The sequence below is a fragment of the Sinocyclocheilus rhinocerous genome, unplaced genomic scaffold (genome assembly GCF_001515625.1).
Source record: "Sinocyclocheilus rhinocerous isolate Xijiao unplaced genomic scaffold, SAMN03320098_v1.1 scaffold1210, whole genome shotgun sequence".
In the NCBI taxonomy this organism is placed as follows: domain Eukaryota; kingdom Metazoa; phylum Chordata; class Actinopteri; order Cypriniformes; family Cyprinidae; genus Sinocyclocheilus; species Sinocyclocheilus rhinocerous.
The window spans coordinates 69,806-78,501 of NW_015666175.1; the positions used below are offsets into that span (position 1 = coordinate 69,806).

At 38.2% G+C, this 8,696-nt stretch overlaps 1 long non-coding RNA gene across 1 annotated transcript in view; it reads right to left on the reverse strand.

Moving 5' to 3' along the window:
* Positions 1–390: 390 nt before the first annotated feature.
* Positions 391–8,696, reverse strand: part of LOC107731990 (uncharacterized) — a 20,426-nt gene continuing 12,120 nt past the window's right edge. Inside the window, exon 3 of the long non-coding RNA XR_001638819.1 lies at positions 391–806. This is a non-coding gene — a long non-coding RNA (uncharacterized LOC107731990). The remainder of the gene's footprint in view (positions 807–8,696) is intronic.

An 8,696-nucleotide genomic window follows, 5' to 3' on the forward strand; every position in this document is an offset into this window, starting at 1 on the left:
TGTGAGACGCACCATATACTTACTGAATAATCTATTTGAAGATAGTAAAGCTAAGTGAAGTGTTTCGTGACATTTACAAAACTAATTTTGCGTGATAGTGTTTTTGACCTCTGACTTCTGAACGAACCGTGTGGAACTTACTGCTAATTCTCAGGCGATGGTTAGGTGTCCATTACTAGAGTCCTGAGGTGCAGGTCTGAGAGACCGTAGCTAATGTTTGTTGACAGAAACGATTTTGCTCCATTTCTCGTTCACTATCAATGCTCCATTAGCTCCGTTGCCGAGGTGAACAAAGGAGCAAACATACTGGTTGAGTGGACATTATCAGAAACGACAGCAAACTGAAAAAGAGGCATTTAAAGACAAGCTAATTTCAAAACAGAATGCTTGTTTTTTTTTTTTTTTGAAATGACATTCAAAAATGTCGCATTCAAACACAACTAAATAATGCTGTCTGGATTAGCGGTTAGCGTGGATGTGCTGAAAATGTGGAGGAAGCAGGTAATCATTCACACTTACAGTCTGTGTTCTCTGACATACATTTGTGTCAATCTTTAAGTCATATTAATAAGACGCTTACAACACAAACAAAGGACATAATAAAAATGTCTAACAATGGGAGGAGAAAGTGCAAATATTTTGGCTCCATGATATCATTTTCATCTTTTTTTTTCCTTAAGGAACCTCTTAATAATTTCTCAGAATCCTTCGTTGTACTCTTCCAGCAGTGAAGAGATGCCTTCCCACTGTGCTTTGTGCTATTGCCTCATCTTCTGGAACTTTCTGTCTTCAGACCAGACGACCTACTGGAAAACAGACAGGGTGGTGAGACAGGTGAGCGGCGAGGTGTTTCCGCTCAGCTTAGCTGGCCTGCAGATGCGCCAAAACACAGCAATAGCGTGACAAGACAGCAGCATTCTTGAGATTATCTGCACTCATGCATGCACACGCTCACATATGCACACATACATGCACCCTTGATCTTGTCTCCGGTCACATGCACGTACGCACACACACACACACAACAAATAGGAAGAGAGATATGGGGCAAACAACAAGGTCTGGCATTGCGGATGTGTGTGCTTTGTCTGCGAGCAGAACATCTCCAGATGCATCAAACGCATTCAAGATGATATGGTCGGTGTCAACTCCAATAATGCACTGGCTTCATTTAAAATATGCTGTGTGTATGTAAGCATCTTAATGTGGATGGGAGGATGAGAGGCCATGTTTGTTCTTTGCAAAGTCATGTGGGAAACAGATCCTTCCCCTGCGGCTGATGTGTAATTCTTTCTCTACTGCTACCTCCTTGTCTTGAATTCTCTCGCTTATCCATTCTGCCTTTGAGGTTGGGACGTCTGACATTAGACCACAAATCATTGGTGATTTATGCAAACTGCTGCTTTTCAGTATAAAAAATAAAAAAGTAATTTTCATAACATAAACCCAACATGCAGCACACATACAGGGTATTTAGTTCACGCTGTGTCCTGTACAGTAAACCGTAACATACCATGTAGTTGGATCATGATGGCATTGGGAACAGGGACATTTGGTGTCCACGGTTTGGGCCATAAGACTCCTTTTGGAGCTATCAATCAGAGAGAGTCTGAGGAACTGGGGAGATGGGTAAAGCGGACAGATTGCTTGCAGATGGCTGCTGTGGAAGTGAGTACAAGAGTTCCAGTGAAGAACCCCCTCCTCTTCCCCATGGGGGAAGGGTCTGACAGCCAGAGGGGGGTCCCAGCCCTGGAGAGTCCATCAGATGTGTGCGTATGTGTGTAAGGTCAACAGCAGGCATTTGGGGGTAGAGAAATGCAGGTGGATGCTCAATCAAAAGGAATAGACCTGTTGTATCAGCTAAGCTGAATTTACTACACACACAAACTTAAGGACTTCAGTTTTTATACAAAAGTTTAATTTACGCATACACATTATGTAGCCTCCAGTGCCTTCTCCAGAACTTATGACCGATAAAAATGTCTTTGTACTTATTTAAACTAGAGTTACAGGAATGTCTTCAGACCACTTTAATTATTGATTCCTTAATCACCAATAAATCATCAACAGAAGTGCAAGAAAAATTCGAAGACTTGCAGAAATACACAGACACAAACAATGGTGGTAAAAAAAAAAGAGTATACACTGGCAGTGTTTTTACGAGATTTTTGGGCTTCAATCGATATGATAAACATGCTTTATTTTTGCTAGATGACAGTAGTGCCACAGAAAATGCATACCCTAGCTTTATTTAACCAAAAGTGTCTCTGCTAACTATAAAGGTATATTGTGTATGATAATGTGTATGGGCTAAAAATACAATTCCATTACTGTGCTAATATAAAAACAATCAGTGTTCAGTCAGTGTTTTTGCCTTACAATAATGTTTGTAATGTAATGTTAAGCCAACAATAATGTTTGATATTCTGAGTCAAATCTGGCAGGAAATTTCAGATTTACATAATTTGTCCTTGCATGTTTACGCAATGTCCTAAGCAAAGAAAAGAAGAAGGTCTGGCTATATGGCATGAGATACAGTATGCTACTTAGTTGCTCAGACAATACATTTTTTGTCTTTAATTGTCTTATTGATGTCAGTGGGAGTAGAGTGACAGACCTGCCACAAAGCTATGCGAATAAGTTGCAATTTTACGTTTCAACCACAATAGAGAGGCCAAAGTGTTAATTTCCTTAACTAATTTTTTTCAGTAATAACTATGCTATTTTCGAAATACTGTAGTTTTTCAGTAGCAAGCTACGTTGTCCAACAACTATCACTATAAAATCATGATTTGTTTTAATGTCAGAATGAATTGCATCTTTTCTCTGGAAAGTCTGTTTCATCCACGTGAATCAATTTGCAAATGTAAATGAACCAATACAAATTATTTATAATTTTGAATACCTGCAGAATATACTTTGCAGCAAAAATTATTAACCAAAAAGTTTGGTAAATGTGGCTCTTTATCCTGCTTGTTCTTGAGCTATAATTGCCTCCTTAAGAAACTGAAATGTCATTTGCTAACATTTGCTATTAGCTTACAGTGTAGATAACTACTTTTTCAAAAGAGTAGCTTGTTTACCTGACGTTGAGCTGTTTTAAATCATAAGTAGCTTGTATTTTTATAAGCTTCAGTTTCAAGGTATCTTCCCCAACACTGGTTGAAACATACAATATACAGTAGGTATTGTAAATTCATCACAGCAAGCATTCCTATCAAACATAGCTAGTATTCGTGTGGTCACAACTTTTGTAGCTAATGGCAATGCGGGGGCGGTTTTGGGGCGAATTTGAGAGTTTGTCTTGTTTGTCCGTTAGCATGGAGAATTCTTTTAGCTCTCAGTGTCTGCGAACTCATTCTCCTCAAAAGCCCAATTCCCTTCGGTAATTAACAGGCACCAGAAAAAGGGTCCACTTTGGCCTCTACTCTTTCAGAGCGGTAAAGTGATGAAATGACTGTGCCATTAGGGACACAAAGTATTTCCCTGCTCACTCCTGTCCCGCTCATCTGATAAAGGCCAGGGAAACCAGATCCAGAGTGTCTGAGAGCTGCCTTACCTGACTGCTGATCTCTGATTAGGCTGAACATTGGAGACCTGGAACGGTAGGCTAGTGCCTGGTGGCAGAAAAGGTGTGCAACAAGGTATTGCTGATGCTGATTCAAAAAATTATTTCTACAACAATTGGAAGTGTACTACAAATATACAAAAAAAAAAAAAAAAACAGGGTTTTATACAAAACACAAAATAGTGGATTTCATCTGGTCAAGGGTTAAGAACTTATTGGGCATTAAATGGCGACCAATATTGTTTATACTATTCAAATGTTAACAAAAATGTCTTTAAAATCAAACAATGAAAGGTATTAATATCAGCATGATTCCAATAATGATCCAATAATGGGCAAAATAATTAACAAGACATTGGTTCTGATGGAAAATGGCAGATTGTCACTCCTTTTTTCCACCCTCAACTTTATTTATTTCTTCTTTCTTTTCACATACTCTCAGGTTTGCACCTGCATTTTTGGATCACAACCCTCCAGTTGAGAAAAAAAAAAAATACTGAGCACTGCAAAAACAGAGGAAGCTAAAAGCAAATGATATATAATCTGAACATACAATAAACTCAATTTAGACTTGTGCTTGTATACAAAAGTCCACAGAAAAGAAGGGCACTTTTGAAAAGGCGAGGGCAATTCACTCCCAGTCAGTGCCGAACTTCCCAAGCAAGCAGTCTGCTTCCTTTTTTACATACTCCATAGAAAACATCACCATGATGTCATCCATAATTATCGTAAATGACTAAGATGCAACAAATCAGTGTGTCTGCAACATTCTCCCAGCCAGATGCTTAAAGCGTCTTGTTCACAAAGCTAATGGCATGCACACACAAAGCCTCTTTCTTACGGCAGAAATAAAGAGTCGAGAGTGAGTCAACCCTCACGTCTCCTGTCAAAATTAAAGCAAACAGACTGACATATTTTCCAGCTCACTAAAACCTCTTCAGTCTGGCATCTACTTTTTGTCCACCCTTCACCAACTGGGCATTTTTACCGCTCAAAAAGAATTCAGTGGCATGCATTCTGTCTTAAATATGCTTCTAAAAACTTTAAACTAAGCTAATGAAAGGAAGTACCAAAATAAGTGTTACAGTGTACTGGTAGAATCTGTAGAAATGTGCAGCACAGGTGGGTTCCATATAGTGATATTTGTCCTTAAACAATTAGCCTGGAAGGATGGCCCACTCCTGTGTTAAGAGCCTGCTTAATTTCCAACAAAGACATAAAAACTAAGCTGCACATTAGACGCTAATAATTAATGCATTTAGTTCTAGAGTTTCTTACATACAATGAAAAGAATGCATGTACAATAGATGTCACACTTTTTCTTTTTCTTTCTATTTTTTTTTTTTTTTTAATCTGGGACCTCACTATAGTATGTAACTCTAAACTCTAAGTAACTATACTTCAACTTAATTTCCCAACCAAAAAAAAAAAGAAAAAAAGGATGAGTCAATGCAATCTGATATCTTTGTCTGGCGCAAGTTTGAGGCGTAAGTTGGTGCTTTACCTAGCAATTATAGTGTCTGCATTTGAGAGGTCTAGTATGGAATAGTGCTGACCATTCGAGGGAGCCAATGGTTTTAAAAAAGTTGAAAATAAAGAACTGAGAAATGAAGACCATGAGCGTGCGTCTTTACCAAAAAAAAAAAAACATGGCTTGGCTGCTTTTGGACACCTCTGAGCTGAAGGCCAACTTGGTCTGGCTGAATGATCAATGACCATCCTAAGACAGCCAAGACCAGAAAAGCAGCTTAGGTTTTAGAAGTTTTCTGACAAAACGACACTATTCTTTGCTAACACTCAAATTGTCACAGTTATCCGCGTTCCAGTGGATGACTTAGGATGTAGGCGTAGCTTAAGCTCCGGTGAGAATATGCTAGTCTTGCGAGAACCAAGTTTTGTTCACAGCAAAAGAAAACCAGTCTCCTCTTGGCTTATATCAAAATCCTCCATCATTTTCTTTTCAAATCCTTGTCTTGTACTTCTAATTTGTGACTGGTGTTTTGTTTTGCGCTCTCCACTACGCTTTCACGTTCGTCACTTCTCACCAGAGCCTACGCTACGCTAGTACTTTTTATGTTGGATGGATGCAACTTATTGGACTTCAAAATCTCAACACGTATTCACTGCCATTATAAAGCTTGGAAGAGCCAGGACATATTTTAATATAACTCCGATTGTATTCGTCTGAAAGAAGAAAGTCATATACACTTAGGATGGCTTGAGGGTGTGTAAATCATGGGGTAATTTTCATTTTTGGGTGAACTATCCCTTTAATATACTCACTTAACTAACTTTCCTGGTAGCCTTCAGTAATTCACTTGTCTAAGAAAACCTCAGTTTTATAAAATCCTTATTATGGTGTAGTAAAAAGCACTCTCAACATTTTTAAGACATAATTCTGGTGTCTGGATTGCAGTAACTGCAAGTACAGTATTGTAACTAAATAAATGTTACAATTTGTCATACATTCATTGTCAAACAGCCACAGCCAGATGAAGGAAATGTCTATTGGCTCTCATTGCGTCGTAGATATTTTGGCAGCGCGTGATCCCAAATCGCGTCTACATCAGACTCATCAATTTTACTTCTAGTATACTTAAGCGACAAGACATAAAACTGTCTTTTAGGAGAAGCTTGGACCAATTCATCAACCCTCAAGTGTGTACACGGGAGAGGGGTGTTGAAAAGCAAACTCTTTGGCTGTGGGTAGGAGAAGCCCCCTCAGCTCTCCAAACGAAGTAGCTGTTTATCTTGGCAGTGCTAGTCACGGTCCACTGGACCTGACTTTCTGCTCGCTCCCGGCCACTGATTTTAGGTTGAAGTGGGCAGCGCCAGGGTAAACACATGAGCTCAGCCCTCGCTGGGTCCTTGGTGGGTCTGTGCTAGGCTACCAGAACCCACAAGCCAGGGTAAACAGCAGCTACGCGACTAATAACAAGGGAATCCCACTGGTCGGAGAGCGAGTTGGCTAGAAACGGTGCTAGTGGGCTAGCGAGCCTGTCATCAAACTCTAAACACCTAACTACGAGCAAAACATTATGGCTGGCAAAAACAGACCAAAGTCAGTCGGTGAGCGCAAAGGAGCGAGAGAGTGACTTGTCATCATGCTATGAGACAGAACGTCTCTGCTTTCTGCTTTGCGTCTCTGTCTCCGACACGGTAAAAAAAAACAAAAAAAAAACGAGTGAGACAGTCTCGGTCTCAGAGCTATTACATTTGCCATCATTTCAAATAAACAGTCATGCTTCCAAATAAGTGTGTTTTTTTTCTGTGGCTCTAAAGAAAATATCACTGAAGACTACCACTAATCAAATGTGAATAAATGGTGCCACAAAGTCTTATTCAAACCAGTTATAAAGTTGTGCATGACTTCTGAGTGTCTACAGGAGCCCAATGAATTAAACCTCATGCTGTAATTTAGCTAAGAGAAACAGGTGGGTCTGGACACACTGAATTATAGCATTTAGATAAATAATTTCTCCCCTTAAGTTCTACTTTAGGGAACCAAAAACCAGAGGAAGCCTATATGGAGAAGCACATCAGCATTAATATTAAAACCACACTTTCCTTCTCATAACCTGGTAATATACAGCAAAGTCATGACAGCACTAAATTTTTCTGCGATAATAAACGAAAAAGAGAAAAAAGCCTGGGGTCGTGACTCCTGGAGATTATTTTGGAAACTGTATTCTCCTACTAGATTTATGAGGTTGGAAACATTTTACAGACCTACTGATGCATTTGTCATTGCTCATCTTTGAAGCAGAACAAATGATGTGTTCGAGGAGAAGCGAGTAACTCCAAACCTGCAACTTTTGTCCAACAAAAGCTATTAGACGGGATGTCTTCTTGTAATAAGTAACATAAGTAGCTAGTATTTTGGCCGGTGATGAAGTGGCAGAACTTGGTGCAGCTAATGATGGGATGTAGCATTATTTGAACTTGATCAGCAGAGGATCAGGTGGATTGTGGGCTGTCGTGGTATCCGGCCCAGTTATCTGAGTGTAGAAGTTGCTTCCAACTCAAGGGTCAAGTTTTGGCTGTTTAACATGACCTAACTACACCATTCTGGGGGCAAAAAGGACATTTGTTTAGACCTATTATAGTATATTTACATTAGTGCTGTCAATCAATTAAAAAAATAACTAATTAATTGCTCATTTTTTTCTGAAATTAATCGTGACTAATCTCCAAATTAATGTATTATATTTATATTTTTTATAATTTTTCAATGGCATCTTTTTATGCCTGAAGGTCAGTATCACTGATACCATTACTACTACTGATGTCTCTATGAAATGTTTTTTTATTCATTTTATTTTTTTTATTTTACCTTTGACTATAGCCATTATACATTACAGTAAAATTGAGAGCTATGAATTTTAACATTTATTATACTAAAAAATTACTTTTAATTTAAGTGAACAAGTGTCCCACGAACATAGACGTGAAAGTGCACTATCCAAACTTAAATTGTTATAATTAATGAACACTTTGGAACATAGACCTGAGGTTGGACTCTTTTTAAAGAAGACAATCAGCCTTTTGTTGTAGAAGTGAAATGATTTCAAAATATGAAAGTATCAAAAAGTTACAGAAGTTTAAATTTACTGTAAAAAAGCAGTGTCTATATATTTTTTTAATTTTATTTAAAACAAATATATTTCACAACATATTCTACTCTAAAATTGCTATAAAATTAAAGCCTTATGTCTAAATAAGTTATGTTCCAAATTTGAAGTTGATATAAAAAAAAGTGAGGTTCCTGTGAGAGTTTATTTAGGGTGTTATACCACAAACAGCCACCGGGTGACACCCAAACTCCACTGAAATTGTTTTGATGCATTTTTTCTCTGCCAATTTTACTTCTATCACAAAATAACCACTCAATGGAATGGCATCTTTCAGACCTTTCCAACGATATGTATTTTGTCAAGATTATAAAAAGTTTTGATTGTAAAATACCGTAATACTTTTTGTAACATGACACTTGACACCGCCCACTTATGGGGAGGAGACTGCCAAAAGATTTTAAAGTACCATTTCCATGGTAAAGCAATGTCCGTTTTCAAAATGGTTTTCACAGGATGAATCTTGGGCTTCTAAGCTTTCAAATGATATATGATTT